The following is a 17,195-nucleotide window of genomic DNA, read 5'->3' on the forward strand; positions in this document are numbered from 1 at the left end:
ATTGAAGGACTTTAGAGACCAGATCCTGGCCTTATTTCGGCTTTACCCTATTTCCAGGGCCGCCATCAGGGGGGTACAGCCGATACCCCAGTAAGGGGCCCGGAACCCGAGGGGGCCCGGCCAGTTCCAATTTAATTTTTTATTTTTTTTTTGTCTGCAGGGGGCCGGGGCAATTGATTGTTCCTGGCCCCGTTGACCGACCCTCCCCCCGCCGCTCCGCTAATTCGGCCGCAGTAAGTAGTGTACAACACACCTTAGCCTAACCTGGGGAGTGGGGACGGTATTCCGGGCCCGGCTGCATTCCCCTTTAAAAGGAGCCGCTGCGCAGCGGCACGTGACCTCAGATGCTGTGCGTGCGGCTGGCTGTACCTGTCTGTCGTCGCTGCCTCACGCCGCCGGCGTCATTCAAATTAGCGCGGGGAACTTGAACTTCTGTTCTGGGCTGGCCTGGCAGTGGCAGAGAGAGTGGCAGCAGACGCAGTACTGTCTGGAGGTAACTTGTGGCCTGAGACTGTGGTGGTCTGGAAGCCTGCCCTAGTGCCCTCACCCTCTCCTCCATCACACACATGATCTTCTTGGACTTGGATGGACCCCCCCCCCCCCTAATAATTCATTAGGTCCATAACGTCCATTAGGTTAAATTAGGTAGGTTATTACTTGACTTGTTTCTGGCAAGGGAGGTGTTAATAACAATACAATAAGTGATGGATCATGGTCTGGAGGATCATCATGGCCCTGGATAATGTTGTCTTTGCTCGGGGGTAAAATGCAAAGCTGTTTTCTGGATTATCCCACAGGGCCATGATCCTTCATCACTTATTGTTATTAACCCCTCCCTTGCCAGCCCCATTTAGCTGTGTGTTCGGCTGCAGTCAGAACACACAGCTAAATGGCGCTGGCAAGGGAGGGGTTAATAGCAATAAGTGATGAAGGATCATGGCCCTGTGGGACAATCCAGAAAACAGCTTTGCATTTTACCCCCGAGCAAAGACAACATTATCCAGGGCCATGATGATCCTCCAGACCATGATCCATCACTTATTATTAACCCCTCCCTTGCCAGCCCACCCAGCCCCATTTAGCTGTGTGCTGCTTAGAAAAAACAAAAAAAGTTTAGGCCATGAAGGGGTTAATTAAGTGTTGGAGGGGGTGGGGGTGTTATTATTGTGCATATTGTGTTTGGGATCCTTTTAACAAGTTTGAGAGTGGTTGAGTGTCATCCACAGATTCCCCCCATAACAGTGCGTCATCCACAGATCCCCCCCATAACAGTGCGTCATCCACAGATCCCCCCCATAACAGTGCGTCATCCACAGATCCCCCCATAACAGTGCGTCATCCACAGATCCCCCCCATAACAGTGCGTCATCCACAGATCCCCCCATAACAGTGTGTCATCCACAGATCCCCCCATAACAATGCGTCATCCACAGATCCCCCCCATAACAGTGCGTCATCCACAGATCCCCCCATAACAGTGCGTCATCCACAGATCCCCCCATAACAGTGCGTCATCCACAGATCCCCCCATAACAGTGCGTCATCCACAGATCCCCCCATAACAGTGCGTCATCCACAGATCCCCCCATAACAGTTTGTCATCCACAGATCTCCCATAACAGTGTGTCATCCACAGATCCCCCCCATGACAGTGCGTCATCCACAGATCCCCCCCCATGACAGTGCGTCATCCACAGATCCCCCCATGACAGTGCGTCATCCACAGATCCCCCCCATGACAGTGCGTCATCCACAGATCCCCCCATGACAGTGCGTCATCCACAGATCCCCCCATGACAGTGCGTCATCCACAGATTCCCCCCATAACAGTGCGTCATCCACAGATTCCCCCCATAACAGTGCGTCATCCACAGATTCCCCCATAACAGTTTGTCATCCACAGATCCTCCATAACAGTGCGCCTGCGCACTGAGGAAGAGAGAGAAAGGAGGGGAAAGAATCCTCAAAAGCAAGCGGAGGACGGCACAGCAGACGACTGAATAGCTTCTTTTGTAAGTAAGGCTACTTTCACATTCGCGTTTGGGGCTCCGCTTGTGAGTTCCGTTTGAAGGCTCTCACAAGCGGCCCCGAACGGATCCGTACGGCCCTAATGCATCCTAATGCAAAAAAATAATGAAATTGGGGGTGGAGGGGGGCCGGGAGGCGGAGTCAGGAAAGATTCTAAAGGGGTGGGGTAGAGGGGGGCCCAGGCCTTGAGCTGTGTAAGGGGCCCCAAAATTTCTGATGGCAGCCCTGCCTATTTCTGCTGAACAACAAATGGAGATCCTCCTAGCTCAGTTAGAAGGGGCCGCCCACAGGGAAGTCATGTCATGGCCCCATTCTGAAAAGAGTAGCCTAGAACAAATCTTTGATCGCCTCGGCACCACGTTTGAGGCCAGAACAGTGTCCGAAGTTAAGATGCGATTTTTCAGCAGGAAACAACAGCCTGGGGAGTCGCTCCTCTATTTTGCTCTGTCCTTGCAAGAGACCCTGAGAGCTGTGGTCCAAGTAGACCCCAAGGAGGCCAAGGACCAGGACAGGACTCTAAGAGAGCAGTTCATTGCGGGTATAAATACTGAGCATTTAAAGGGCCAGCTGAGGATGCTGTCGGCCCAACACCCCAATTGTGCGTTTTTGGACTTTAAAGAACTGGCCATGAGTATCCTAGGCCAACACCCAGCCACGGGGCCCGCAGCCCCCCTGGAACCTCAGGCCTGTCTCCCGAAAACCGTTAATGTAAGTCCGTCTGGGGTCAGTCAAGCCACGCAGGCTCCAGTGACAGATGTGGTGGCAGCGCTAATGGAGCAGGTAAATCATCTCACTAAGAGCCTGGAGAAGGTGTGCAGGAAAATGGAGGAGTGGGAGAGACCATTGTTACTGGAAGATGAAAGCCCCCTGTCTCCAAGGCTCCCGCCTGCATATAAAGATGTATACCCCAAAGAACCTGATGGGCGACCGAGTTATCGGTCCAGGAGTCGCAGGCAGCCTGTCTGCCACTATTGTAAAAAGTATGGACACACTCAATCAACGTGTTGGCAGTTAAACGGGCCACCCCCGAGGCCGAGGACCACCCCTCGGGAGGTAGAACAATAGATCCAAAGGATCCCAGCTGGATACCCAGATACGTAGGATCTCATCCAAAAATTAACGTATGCATCAACGGGATACCTTTTGAAGCCCTGCTGGATACTGGGTCTCAGGTCACCACCACCCAACGACCCGCCTTTGACAAATTCTGGGATTCAAGTCTCCTCACCCAGCCGCCAGAATCCTGGCTGGATATCATTGCCAGCAACGGTAAGCCAGTGAAAGTCCATGGGTACTGGGAACCTACCCTTCAGGTGGGAGAAGCCACTTTACCACAGCAAGGTGTGATTGTGGTACAAGCCGGAGATAAAGGGGGACACCCTGTGATCCTAGGGACTAATGTCTTTAAAAATTGTTACTCCGAAGTACTTGAAGCATTGAATCAAACTATACCCTCAGCCTCACCTGCTTCTAAAAGAGTCATTCAAAAGACTATCAGTGTGCTGTGTGCTCAACAAAGGTTCGCAAACGGAAAAGGAGGAATCTGTACTGTCCGGATCCGGGATAACCAGACAGTAATTCTGCCTCCAAATTCACAGATTATCCTATGGTGTCGTGCTGTGTTAGGGATCCAGGGCCAGGACTATCAAGCCCTAGTGGAGCCTATTCAAATTGAGAATCATCCCTTCGTGCGAACAGCCAAGAGTCTGGTGACCGTGTCTCAAGGTAAAGTGCCTGTCCGTTTGATTAATTTTGGTGATCACCCCGTTACTCTTTTTAAGCACTGCCCCATTGCTCAGCTTTTCCAGGTGTCGTTCCAGGATGTGATCCATCTGCCTGCCACGGAGACGTTCCAGACCACACAGAGCAGCAGCACCCCTTCCAGCGCCTCTTCAGTAACCTGGTGGGTGGAACTTCATGTGAGGAACGAATCCACCCCGAAGGAGCAAATGGAGGGAGTCCTGAGTTTGGTGAAAGAGCACCACAAGGCCTTTAGCAAGCACTCCACAGACTACGGAGAGGTCAGTGTAATCAAACACACCATACCCACTGGCTCTCATACCACCGACTACCTATCACCATATAGACCCATACCACCGACTACCTATCAGTCTGTGAAAGAGATGATACAGGAGATGAAGGAGTCTAATATAAACAGGACAGTCATAGTCCCTGGGCTGCGCCCCTAGTTCTTGTCCGAAAAAAAGATGGCAGCATACGGTTCTGTGTGGATTATAGAAAAATCAATCAAATCACCCACAAAGACGCTTATCCGTTACCACGCATTGAGGATTCCTTGACTGCCCTGGGGTCATCAGCCTACTTCTCCACTCTGGACTTAACTAGCGGGTACTGGCAGGTACCTATGGCCCCAGAAGATCGAGAGAAGACCGCCTTCACTACGCCTATGGGCCTGTTTGAATTTAATTATATGCCGTTTGGACTGTGCAACGCTCCTGGGACATTCCAGCGTTGATGGAGCGTTGTTTAGGCCATAGGAACTTTGAGACTGTACTACTATACCTGGATGACGTCATTATCTACTCCAAGACGTATGAGGACCATCTAAAACACCTGGCTGAAGTGTTTCAAGTCCTTGTTAAATATGGCCTTAAAATTAAACCGTCCAAGTGCCACCTGCTGAAACCAGCAGTAAAGTATCTAGGGCACGTTGTTAGTGCCGAAGGAGTCCAGCCTGATCCGGATAAACTTGCTGCTGTCCGTAATTGGCCTACTCCCACCACCGCGAAAGAGGTGAGAAGTTTCCTCAGCTTTGCAGGATACTATAGACGCTTCATGACGCATTTTGCACAAATTGCGGATCCAATCCAGGAACTCCTAAGGGGGCATCCCAAGAAGAGTCCAAAGACTCCTATCACTGTTGAATGGAATGAAGAACGGGAGATTGCCTTCCAGCTCCTAAAGAAGAAGCTGACTGAACCCCCTGTCCTGGGTTACCTGGATTATCAGAAGCCGTTTCACCTCTACACGGATGCCAGTAAAAGAGGCCTGGGAGCCGTGTTGGCTCAGGTGCAAGACAACAAAGAGAGGGTGATTGCCTACGCCAGCAGATCCCTGAGGGGAGCTGAGAAAAACGATCAGAATTATAATTCCTTTAAGCTGGAGTTCCTTGCCTTAGTGTGGGCTGTGACTGAAAAATTCAAGGACTATCTTGCTGCCACTCCGTTTGTCGCCTTCACGGACAACAATCCCCTGGCGCATCTGAATTCAGCCAAGTTAGGGGCGCTGGAGCAAAGATGGGCCTCATGCCTTGCCAACTATGACTTCACTGTGAAATACCGGGCAGGCCGCTCCAATGATAATGCTGATGCCCTGTCATGGCTTCCCACTACAGAAGCACCAGATGAACCAAAGGATGCCTGGGAAGAAGTGGAGATGCAGACGTTTTACAACAAATTTGCTCAGCAAGATAATATTCACACTGAAAATCACTCAGTTGCTGATTCCTCTTCATCAAATATTCCTGAGTCCAGGGGCGAACAAGAAAGGTGGATTAAGCTCCAGTCCGTAAGTAGAGTTCTCAGTGAACTGCTCAACTTCCTTACTAGTGGGAGAACTCCTGAGAGAGTCCACAGGAAGAGTGCAGACCCAGAACTATTGAGACTGTGGAGACATAGCCACCAACACTTCCTCCAAAAAGGCCTGTTGCTTAGAAGGAGCCTGGATCCAGTGTCCTGCGATAGGGTATACCAGATCCTCATACCACGTCGAGACGCCAGTCTGGTGTTAGAGATGTATCACAACCAGTCCGGACACTTCGGCGTGCAGAAAACTGAGGCCACCATTCGCAGGAGGTTCTATTGGATCGGGATGAGAGAAGACATTGAGAAATGGTGCCGGGAGTGCACTGCCTGTGCCGTGGGGAGAAGTGAACGCCATGACCAGAGAGAGCCTCTCCATCCTATCGTAAGTAAAACTCCCCTAGAACTTGTTGCCATTGATCACGTGAAGTTGGAGCCAAGTCGCTCAGGGTATACTTATGCCATGACTATTATTGATCACTTCACTAAGTTTGTCGTAGCAGTGCCTGTGAAAGACCTGACAGCCAAGACTGCGGCGGAGGCGTTCTGGAAGCATTTCCTCCTGCCCTACGGCTGCCCAGAGAGGATCCTCACCTCTGCGTTTGAATCACAGCTGTTCCAAGAGATGTGCCTGCTACATAATTGCCAGAAAGTCCAGACCACCGCCTATCATCCGCAAGGTAACGGACTCTGTGAAAAGATGAATCAAACTCTCATTGAAATGCTGAGAGCAGTACCCCCTGAGACAAGGGGTAATTGGCCAACTCTGCTGCCACAACTCATGTATACTTACAACAATACAATTCACTGCTCCACCGGGTACACGCCATTCTATCTGATGTTCGGCCGTCAAGGGAGGTTACCTGCTGACCACTCCCTGGATGTACAGGTGCCTGATGTCATCAATCCACTAACAAAAACTGATTGAGGAGTGGAGCATCAAAGGCGTCTCCTCAATGCCAAGGAGATTGTCCAGGAGCGCATGGAAAATGCCCGGGAGCGACAGCAGAGAGACTATGACCTGGTTGCTCATGCAGAGCCTCTAGCTATAGGAGACATGGTGTGGTTGAAAAATAACCACCAAACCAGTAAATTGGACAGTAAGTGGGAAAGGACTCCCTATGTCATTTCTGCCATCCCTAATGTTGAGGCCCACATTTATCAAATTTCCAGAGAAGATAAAGTCTCCCAAATTGTACAAAGGAATCGTTTAAAACCCTGCATAGAAGGAGAAATTGCAGCAGAGGACATTGAACCGAAGTCTTCTGAGCCCGAGTTGCCAGCCCAACCTGCTGATCCTATGCAGGCTGTTAAGAACCTGATACATGATAAAGAGCCACTTTATTGGTTCCTCACACCCTGGTTGAACTTGGTAGTACCAGCTCCAGTTCCTACTGGTTCTCAACCCCAGGATGAACCCACTTTAGCTCCTGCTAGTCCTCCACCTCAGGATGACCTGTCCCAGAGTGTACCCGAAAGAGCTCCAGAGCCTGTGGACTCCTCTGACCCTCCTGAACCAAGGCAGGAAGAACCTCTGCCAGTAAGAAGGTCCACACGGTCTACTAAGGGGCACCCACCTGTGAGATTCGGGGACTACATTGTGGGCCCACGTAGCCCCTCTCGGGAAACCCCTGTTTAACTATTTACAAGACACGGGTACAGACTCATTTTTGTTCTTTTGAGCCTCCAGGAACTTATCTCGTATTTGCATTTTCTATCATTATCATTATGGACTATCCTGGTTATCCTTGATACGCTGTACCAGGTCATCGCCCCCTGTTCCCTTATACTATCCTGAGAGAAGAGAACGACGCCCCTTTCCACCGCACTTGCCAGAGGAACTGCTTGATATATTTGTACTGTAACAGTGCGGTTTCCTACTGGGCAGGCCCCTTATGTTTCGCCGAGGACGGGCAACGTCACAGCAACGGGGTATGTAATGTCCCACTAGGTAAATGTGGGCACTACACAAGGGTTAATATGATCATTATAATTGATATGATGTGTTATGTATATTTTTCCTGTGTTATCCGGGTATCAGGCCTGTTAGGGTGCAGTTCCTCCTCCTAGACGTTAGAGGGAGCTAGGGAACCCCATATATAAATAGTTAGGCCCAGACAGGAAAGAGTAGTGTAATCCAGGAGGCTAGTGAGTGCAGACTAGCCAGCCTGTGGATAATGAGCCAGAGTTAGCTCAGAAGATTCACCCCAAGAGAAGAGTTTTCCTCCTGGGAGAAACCTGCAGTTCCCTAACCAGAGCAGAGCAGATCCAGTGTTCCAGCTAGTCAAGTAAGCTGAAGGGCAGAAGGATCATTAAACTAAAGCAAGGATATATACCTGAGGAGGATTGCTACCAAGGATAAAAGCCAGCATTAGGGCATATGGGCCTTGGGATACAGACAGCCAGGATATCTGAGGAATAGTGCAGCCTGGTCTGTGAGTGATGATTTTACCCTCTGAGTATCTTGCAAAGAACATTACCTGCCATTTATGTAAAGCCTGCTATTGATTACTGCTGCAAAGTGGAACTGAATTCAAATTGTATAAAGTTGAACTGTTTCCAGTAAAGAAAATTTGGTTCACCACAACAACGTGTTCCTCACTTATTACTCCTACCACTACGAACCGGTGTGCCACCGTTACAGGCACTGGCGTCACGAACCTTAACCCCATAGGGACAGAGGCGGCTCTAGACTTTGTGAGGCCTTAGGCGAAACTCGAACATGAGGCCCCCACGAACACAAGATATGCAAGCGCTAATAAAGATTAACTACAAACAAAAACACTTGGTATAGTATCCTTAGTCTGTCTAAGGCTACTTTCACACTAGCGTTCGGGGCTCCGCTTGTGAGTTCCGTTTGAAGGGGCTCACAAGCGGCCCCGAACGCATCCGTCCGTCCCTAATGCATTCTCAGCGGAGGCGGATCCGCTCAGAATGCATCAGTCTGCCAGCGTTCAGCCTCCGCTCAGTGAGCGGACACCTGAACGCTGCTTGCAGCATTCGGGTGTCCGCCTGGCCGTGCAGAGGCAAGCGGATCCGTCCAGACTTACAATGTAAGTCAATGGGGACGGATCCGTTTGAAGATGACACTATATGGCTCAATCTTCAAACGGATCCGTCCCCCATTGACTTTCAATGTAAAGTCTGGACGGATCCGTTAAGGCTACTTTCACACTTAGAAATTTTTCTAAGTTATAATGCAGACGGATCCGTTCTGAACGGATGCAAACGTCTGCATTATAGGAGCGGATCCGTCTGATGAAACATCAGACGGACCCGCTCCGAACGCTAGTGTGAAAGTAGCCTAAGGCTACATGTCCCCCTCCATGAGGCTGGCAGCACATCTTAGGCTACTTTCACACTGCCGTTCGGAGCGGGTCCGTCTGATGTTTCATCAGACGGATCTGCTCCTATAATGCAGACGTTTGCATCCGTTCAGAACGTATCCGTCTGCATTATAACTTAGAAAAAAGTGTGAAAGTAGCCTGAGCGGATCCGTTCAGACTTTACATTGAAAGTCAATGGCGGACGGATCCGCTTGAAGATTGAGCCATATGGTGTCATCTTCAAGCGGATCCGTCCCCATTGACTTCCATTGTAAGTCTGGACGGATCCGCTTGCCTCCGCACGGCCAGGCGGACACTCGAACGCTGCAACGCTGAGCGGAGCGGAGGCTGAACGCTGGCAGACTGATGCATTCTCAGCGGATCCGCGTTCACTGAGAATGCATTAGGGCTGGACGGCTGCGTTCGGGACCGCTTGTGAGCCCCTTCAAACGGAGCTCACGAGCGGACACCTGAACGCAGGTGTGAAAGTAGCCTTACACATCCTACCCCCCCCCCCCCCAATTGCATGGGTAATTGTGCTGCCAGGCAAGCCTCATGGAGGGGGACTGAGAAATGTGCAATTGGGGGGGGAGGGTAAGATGTGCTGCCAGGCAAGCCTCAAGCCTCATGGAGGGGGTTTAGGGGACTGAGAAAGGCCCCCCCATTGCACATTTCTCAGTCCCCTAGACCCCCTCCATCATGAGGCTTGCCTTGCAGCAACATCTTACCCCCCCCCCCCCCCCAAATGCACATTTCTCAGTCCCCAACTTATTCTCTCTCTTAATATCAGATCAGGAGGCGACAGCCAGGGAGGGGGGACTCGGAGGAGGGGTACAGCAGCCAGCAGGACAGGGAGTGGGACACACACCTGACCACAATGGTCCTTGGAGGATTCTAATTCTTCCACAATCCACAGTGACAGACAGTCCAGTGAGTCCACCACCACTGACACTGTCTACAGGGCGGCGCTGGCGGCAGCCAGAACAGTTGGGTCGGCGTCGGGTCACCGGACAACAGATACAGGCACACAGCCGGTGGCGGTGAGGTGAGATGGCGCTTCTTCTCTCCCTGCCTGCGCAGCGCTCTGAGGGAAGGGGGCGTGTCTGCTGTTGCATAGAGACGTGCCTGTGCGGCGGCACGCTCTGAGCCGGCCAGCAGCCTCTGCTCTCTTAAAGAGGCAGAGGGGCTCGAGCGGCCTGGCCGCGGCGGTTGTCTTAACTTAGTTACTACTAGTGTGTGTGTGTCTTAGGTGACGGGTCCGTCCGGTCCGGAGGAGCAGACAATTAAATTGTGGCGGTGTCAGGTGCTGGTGGGAGCCAGAGCGAGGCCCCCACCAGCGCGAGGCCTTAGGCGGCTGCCTAAGTGGCCTAATGGAAGAGCCGCCTCTGCATAGGGACACAGCCTTATTTCACCTTAAGGACCAGGCCATTTTTTGAAAATCTGACCACTGTCACTTTAAGTGCTGATAACTTTAAAACGCTTTGACTTATCCAGGCCGTTCTGAGATTGTTTTTTCGTCACATATTGTACTTCATGACACTGGTAAAATGAAGTCAAAAATTATTATTTTTTTGCACAAAATAATACCTAATTTACCAAAAAATTGGAAAAATTTGCAAATTTCAAAGTTTCAGTTTCTCTGCTTCTGTAATACATAGTAATACCCCCAAAAATTGTGATGACTTTACATTCCCCATATGTGTACTTCATGTTTGAATTGTTTTGGGAATGATATTTTATTTTTTGGGGATGTTATAAGGCTTAGAAGTTTAGAAGCAAATCTTGAAATTTTTCAGAAATTTACAAAAACTAAATTTTTAGGGACCAGTTCAGGTCTGAAGTCACTTTGCGAGGCTTACATAATAGAAACCGCCCAAAAATGACCCCATCTAAGAAACTACACCCCTCAAGGTATTCAAAACTGATTTTACATACGTTGTTAACCCTTTAGGTGTTGCACAAGAGTTATTGGCAAATGGGGATGAAATTTGAGAATTTCATTTTTTTGTAGAATTTTCCATTTTAACCCATTTTTTCCACTAACAAAGCAAGGGTTAACAGCCAAACAAGACTGTATCTTTATTGCCCTGACTCTGCCGTTTACAGAAACACCCAATATGTGGCCGTCAACTACTGTACGGCCACACAGCGGGGCGTAGAGTGAAAGGTGCGACGTTTGGTTTTTGGAGGGCTGATTTTTATGGACTGGTTTATTTACACCATGTCCCATTTGAAGCCCCTTGATGCACCCCTAGAGCAGAAACTCCCTAAAAGTGACCCCATCTAAGAAAGTACACCCCTCAAGGTATTCAAAACTGATTTTACATATGTCGTTAACCCTTTAGGTGTTGCACAAGAGTTATTGGCAAATGGGGATGAAATTAGAAAATTTCATTTTTTTGCCTTATTTTCCATTTTAACCCATTTTTTTCACTAACAAAGCAAGGGTTAACAGTCAAACAAGACTGTATCTTTATTGCCCTGACTCTGCCGTTTACAGAAACACCCAATATGTGGCCGTAAACTACTGTACGGCCACACAGCGGGGCGTAGAGTGAAAGGTGCGCCGTTTGGTTTTTGGAGGGCTGATTTTTATGGACCGGTTTATTTACACCGTGTCCTGTTTCAACCCCCCTGATGCACCCCTGGAGTAGAAACTCCCTAAAAGTGACCCCATCTAAGAAAGTACACCCCTCAAGGTATTCAAAACTGATTTTACATACGTCGTTAACCCTTTAGGTGTTGCACAAGAGTTATTGGCAAATGGGGATGAAATTAGAAAATTTCTTTTTTTTGCCAAATTTTCCATTTTAACCAATTTTTTCCATTAACAAAGCAAGGGTTAACAGCCAAACAAGACTGTATCTTTATTGCCCTGACTCTGCCGTTTACAGAAACACCCAATATGTGGCCGTAAACGACTGTACGGCCACACAGCGGGGCGTAGAGTGAAAGGTGCGCCGTTTGGTTTTTGGATGGCTGATTTTTATGGACCGGTTTATTTACACCGTGTCCTGTTTCAACCCCCCTGATGCACCCCTGGAGTCGAAACTCCCTAAAAGTGACCCCATTTTGGAAACTACGGGATAAGGTGGCATTTTTTGGGGGACTATTTTTAGGGTACATATGATTTTTGGTTGCTCTATATTACATTTTTGTGAGGCAAGGTTACCAAAAATTGAAATTCTGAAATTTCATCTCCATTTGCCATTAACTGTTGAGGAACACCTAAAGGGTTAATAAAGTTTGTATAATCAGTTTTGAATACCTTGAGGGGTGTAGTTTCTTAGATGGGGTCACTTTTAGGGAGTTTTTACTCTAGGGGGGCATCAGGGGGGCTTCAAAAGGGACATGGTGTCAATAAAAAAGGCCATCAAAATCGGCCTTCCAGAAACCATGTCGGTCCTTTCCTTTTGCGGCCTCCCTTTTACTGATACAGCAGTTTACGACCACAAATGTGGCATTTCTGTAAACTGCAGTATCAGGGTAATAAATATTAACTTTTGTTTGGTTGTTAACCCTTGTTTTGTTACCGAAAAAAAACGGATTGAAATGGAAAAGTGCAAAAAATTGCTTTTTTGGTATCGTTTTTTTTATTTTTTTTAACCGTGTTAATCTGGGGGGTTAGGTCATGGGATATTTTTATAGAGGAGATTCTTACGGACGCGGCGATACCTAATAAGTCTACTTTTTTTTTTTTTAATTATTTAGGTTTTTGACTATATTATCCTTTTTGATACAAAAATAAAATTTTTGTATCTCTAAAGTCTAGGTGTCATTTTTTTATTTATTTTTTATCCGATTATCTTATGTGGGGGCTCATTTTTTGCGGAACGAGCGGACGGTTTTATTGGCACTATTTTGGGGGCTATATGACTTTTTTTCGCTTGCTATTAAATTTTTTGTTATGTTTGGTAAAAAAAAAATTAGTTTTTTGCACCTTTTTTTTTTTGACCGTGTTAATCTGGGGGGTTGGATCATGGGGTATTTTTATAGAGGAGATTCTTACGGACGCGGCGATACCTAATAAGTCTACTTTTTTTACATTTATTTGGGTTTTAGACTATATTATCCTTATTGATACAAAAAAAAAAAATTTTGAATCTCTAAAGTCTAGGTGTCATATATATATATTTTTTTATCCGATTATCTTATGTGGGGGCTCATTTTTTGCAGGACAAGCGGACGGTTTTATTGGCACTATTTTGGGGGCTATATGACTTTATAATCGCTTGCTATTAAACTTTTTGTTATGTAAGGTGACAAAAAAATATATTTTTTTGCACTTTTTTTTTTTTTTCCTTGACCGTGTTAATCTGGGGGGTTAGCTCATGGGGTATTTTTATAGAGGAGATTATTACCGACGCGGCAATACCTAATATGTCTACTTTTAATAAATTATTTTTGTTTTTTTGGGTGTCTCAAGTCTGAGAACCAGTTTTTTTATCCGATGTCAGTGCTAAATTGGGATATACAGTACAGACCAAAAGTTTGGGCACACCTTCTCATTCAAAGAGTTTTCTTTATTTTCATGACTATGAAGGCATCAAAACTATGAATTAACACATGTGGAATTATATACATAACAAACAAGTGTGAAACAACTGAAAATATGTCATATTCTAGGTTCTTCAAAGTAGCCACCTTTTGCTTTGATTACTGCTTTGCACACTCTTGGCATTCTCTTGATGAGCTTCAAGAGGTAGTCACCTGAAATGGTCTTCCAACAGTCTTGAAGGAGTTCCCAGAGATGCTTAGCACTTGTTGGCCCTTTTTCCTTCACTCTGCGGTCCAGCTCACCCCAAACCATCTCGATTGGGTTCAGGTCCGGTGACTGTGGAGGCCAGGTCATCTAGCGCAGCACCCCATCACTCTCCTTCATGGTCAAATAGCCCTTACTTTCAAAGTTTTCCCAATTTTTCGGCTGACTGACTGACCTTCATTTCTTAAAGTAATGATGGCCACTCGTTTTTCTTTACTTAGCTGCTTTTTTCTTGCCATAATACAAATTCTAACAGTCTATTCAGTAGGACTATCAGCTGTGTATCCACCTGACTTCTCCTCAACGCCACTGATGGTCCCAACCCCATTTATAAGGCAAGAAATCCCACTTATTAAACCTGACAGGGCACACCTGTGAAGTGAAAACCATTTCAGGGGACTACCTCTTGAAGCTCGTCAAGAGAATGCCAAGAGTGTGCAAAGCAGTAATCAAAGCAAAAGGTGGCTACTTTGAAGAACCTAGAATATGACATATTTACCTAGAATATGACATATTTTCAGTTATTTCACACTTGTTTGTTATGTATATAATTCCACATGTGTTAATTCTGTACTGTAAATTTAGTACTCCATGGAAGTGTGATACTCCCTGAAGCAACCGTCAATGCAGAGGCCTGGATGATCGGGGCACGTGTCACATTGAGTAGTGGTGTCCTTCTGTTTCCCCCTCCTGTGACACACTCTGCACCTTTTTTGGGTTCGTCCCTTCTTTCCAGTATGGGGGACCACACCTGGAAAGTGTTGGCCAGGGACGATCCGGGCACCTACAGTTCCCGAGGTACTCCGGCCTGCTCTTTCCCGGTCCGAAAAGGTCAGGGCCATGAGGACTGCCTCATAGAACTGGAGGAATGTCCCTGTGCTGCCAGCGCTTTGGGATAGTACAAAAGAGTTGTACATGGCAACCTGCACCAAGTAGACCGCAACTTTTTTGTACCATGCCCGATTTTTGCGCATGGCGTTATATGGCTTGAGGACTTGATCCGAGAGATCAACTCCTCCCATATACCGATTGTAGGCGACGATACAATCGGGCTTGAGGACCGTTGCCGCGGTACCTCGCACAGGGACAGGGGTGATGCCGTTACCATGAATTGTGGACAGCATAAGGACATCCCTCTTGTCCTTATACCTGACCAGCAACAGGTTTCCAGTGGTAAGGGCACGGGTCTCACCCCTGGGGATAGGTACCTGGAGGGGGAGGGCAGGGAGGCCGCGTTGATTTTTCCGCACGGTCCCACAAGCGAACGTGGATCTGGCGGCAAGGGACTGGAACAAGGGGATACTGGTATAAAAGTTATCCACGTACAGGTGGTAACCCTTATCCAGCAGTGGGTACATAAGGTCCCACACAAGTTTCCCGGTAACACCCAGAGTGGGGGGACATTCTGGGGGTTGAATCCAGGAATCTCGCCCCTCGTATATACGAAATTTGTAAGTGTACCCTGAGGTACTCTCACAAATTTTGTATAGCTTCACGCCATACCTCGCCCGCTTGGAGGGCACATACTGGCGGAAAATGAGTCTCCCCTTGAACGCAATGAGAGACTCATCAACTGCGACCTCCCTTCCAGGTACATAGACCTCCATGAATTTGGCCCCAAAGTGATCGATGACCGGCCGTATCTTATACAGACGGTCATGGGCAGGATCACCTCGGGGGGGACATGCTGCATTATCGGAATAATGCAGACATTTCCGGATGGCCTCAAACCGGGAGCGTGTCATGGCTGTACTGTAAAGTGGGGTCTGGTATAGGACGTCCCCACTCCAGTACAGCCTGACACTGGGTTTCTTGACCAGGTCCATATGCAGCACGAGGCCCCAAAATGTCCTCATTTCGGCTGCACTGACCGTCGTCCAGCCACCGGGCCTGGCCAAAAAGGAGCCCGGGTGTTGAGCGACGAACTGTTGGGTGTACAGATTCGTCTGCTCCACCGTCAGATTTACCAGTGGGTCACTGAAAAAATGACGAAAAAAGTCATATTTAGTGTAGCCCACTGTGGAAATCTGGATTCCTGATTGGCCTACAAAATCAGGAATCACGGGCTCGTATCGCTCTGGGCTACACCAGACAAGTTCACCGGCAGCAAGTGGCAGCACCCCTGGGAGGTCTAGGGTCACACAGCTGTGCTGTGGACCCCAGACACCCTAACTTAGGGTGATGCAATCAAAGTTCAGAAAAGTTCAGAAACTAACTTTCCCTTTTTTTTCCCTGCCTAAACCAAACTTTCCCTGTGCTGTCCCTATGTACCTGATGGGGGGTGCTGGGGCACAGATCGGGTCCTGGGGGCAGAGATCGGGTCCTGGTGGTGCTGGCAGCGATGGCAGACACACGTGCAGGCAGCTCCTCTCTCCTCCGACTCCGGAACACAAAAGGAGGAGGAGAGGAGCGCCTGCCTCTTTTGAATCTGCCGCCGGACCGCCCACAGACCAATCAGAAAGCGATCCTGAGCGGTGATGTCACCATCACCACTCAGGATCGCTGGATGGTGATTGGTGGAGTGAAATCACACCACCATCACCATCCTGTTCCGGGTGATCGGCTCTTCAGAGACCCGAATATCCCGGAAACGCAGAAAACCGCAGGTCTGAATTGACCTGCGGTTTTCTGCGATCGCCGACATGGTGGGGGGGTCACAGGACCCCCCGGCGCATTTGCCCCAGGTGCCTGCTCAATGATTTGAGCAGGCACCGGGTTCCGATCACCGCCCGCCGAGCGGCGGTGATCGGAACCATTCATGACGTACCGGTACGTCATGTGTCCTTAAGTACCAGGACATCATGACGTACCGGTACGGCATTGTGTCCTTAAGAGGTAAAGGGACCTTGCCCCGGCACAATAAATATCTGCAACATCCAGGGCACCTCATCCACCATCAGGCCTGGTCCCTATATACAGAGAGTGCCCCAGAGGTCTCCTGTGCCAGCCTCTTCATCACTGCTATACGCTTGCCCAGGGTCTCCCTACAAACTGTGAGTTAACCCTCGTATGCCTATTAACCGTGACCTCACATCGCAATACCCTGCAGGGCTGCGTACTGCATATGTTCTCATCACGGGCATCTATGCCCCTTTTGATGCAACCCATTATCTTATTGGCCTTGGCAACAGCTACCTGACACTGGTTTCTACAGCTTAGTTTGCTGTTCAAAATTCCTAGGTCCTTTTCCATGTCAGTGTTACTGAGTGTTTTACCATTTAGTATGTACTGGTGACTTGCATTATTCCTTCCCATGTGCATAACCTTACATTTGTCAGTGTTAAACCTCATCTGCCACTTCTCTGCCCAAGCCTCCAATCTATCCAGATCCATCTGTAGCAGTATACTGTCCTCTTCCGTGTTAATTACTTTACACAGTTTAGTGTCATCTGCAAAAATCGATATTTTACTCTGTAAGCCTTCTACAAGATCATTAATAAATATATTGAAGAGAATAGGGCCCAATACTGACCACTGAGGTATTCCACTAGTGACAGTGACCCAATCTAAGTGTGTACTGTTAATAACCACCCTCTA

This window comes from Bufo bufo, chromosome 5 (assembly GCF_905171765.1).
Source record: "Bufo bufo chromosome 5, aBufBuf1.1, whole genome shotgun sequence".
NCBI lineage: Eukaryota > Metazoa > Chordata > Amphibia > Anura > Bufonidae > Bufo > Bufo bufo.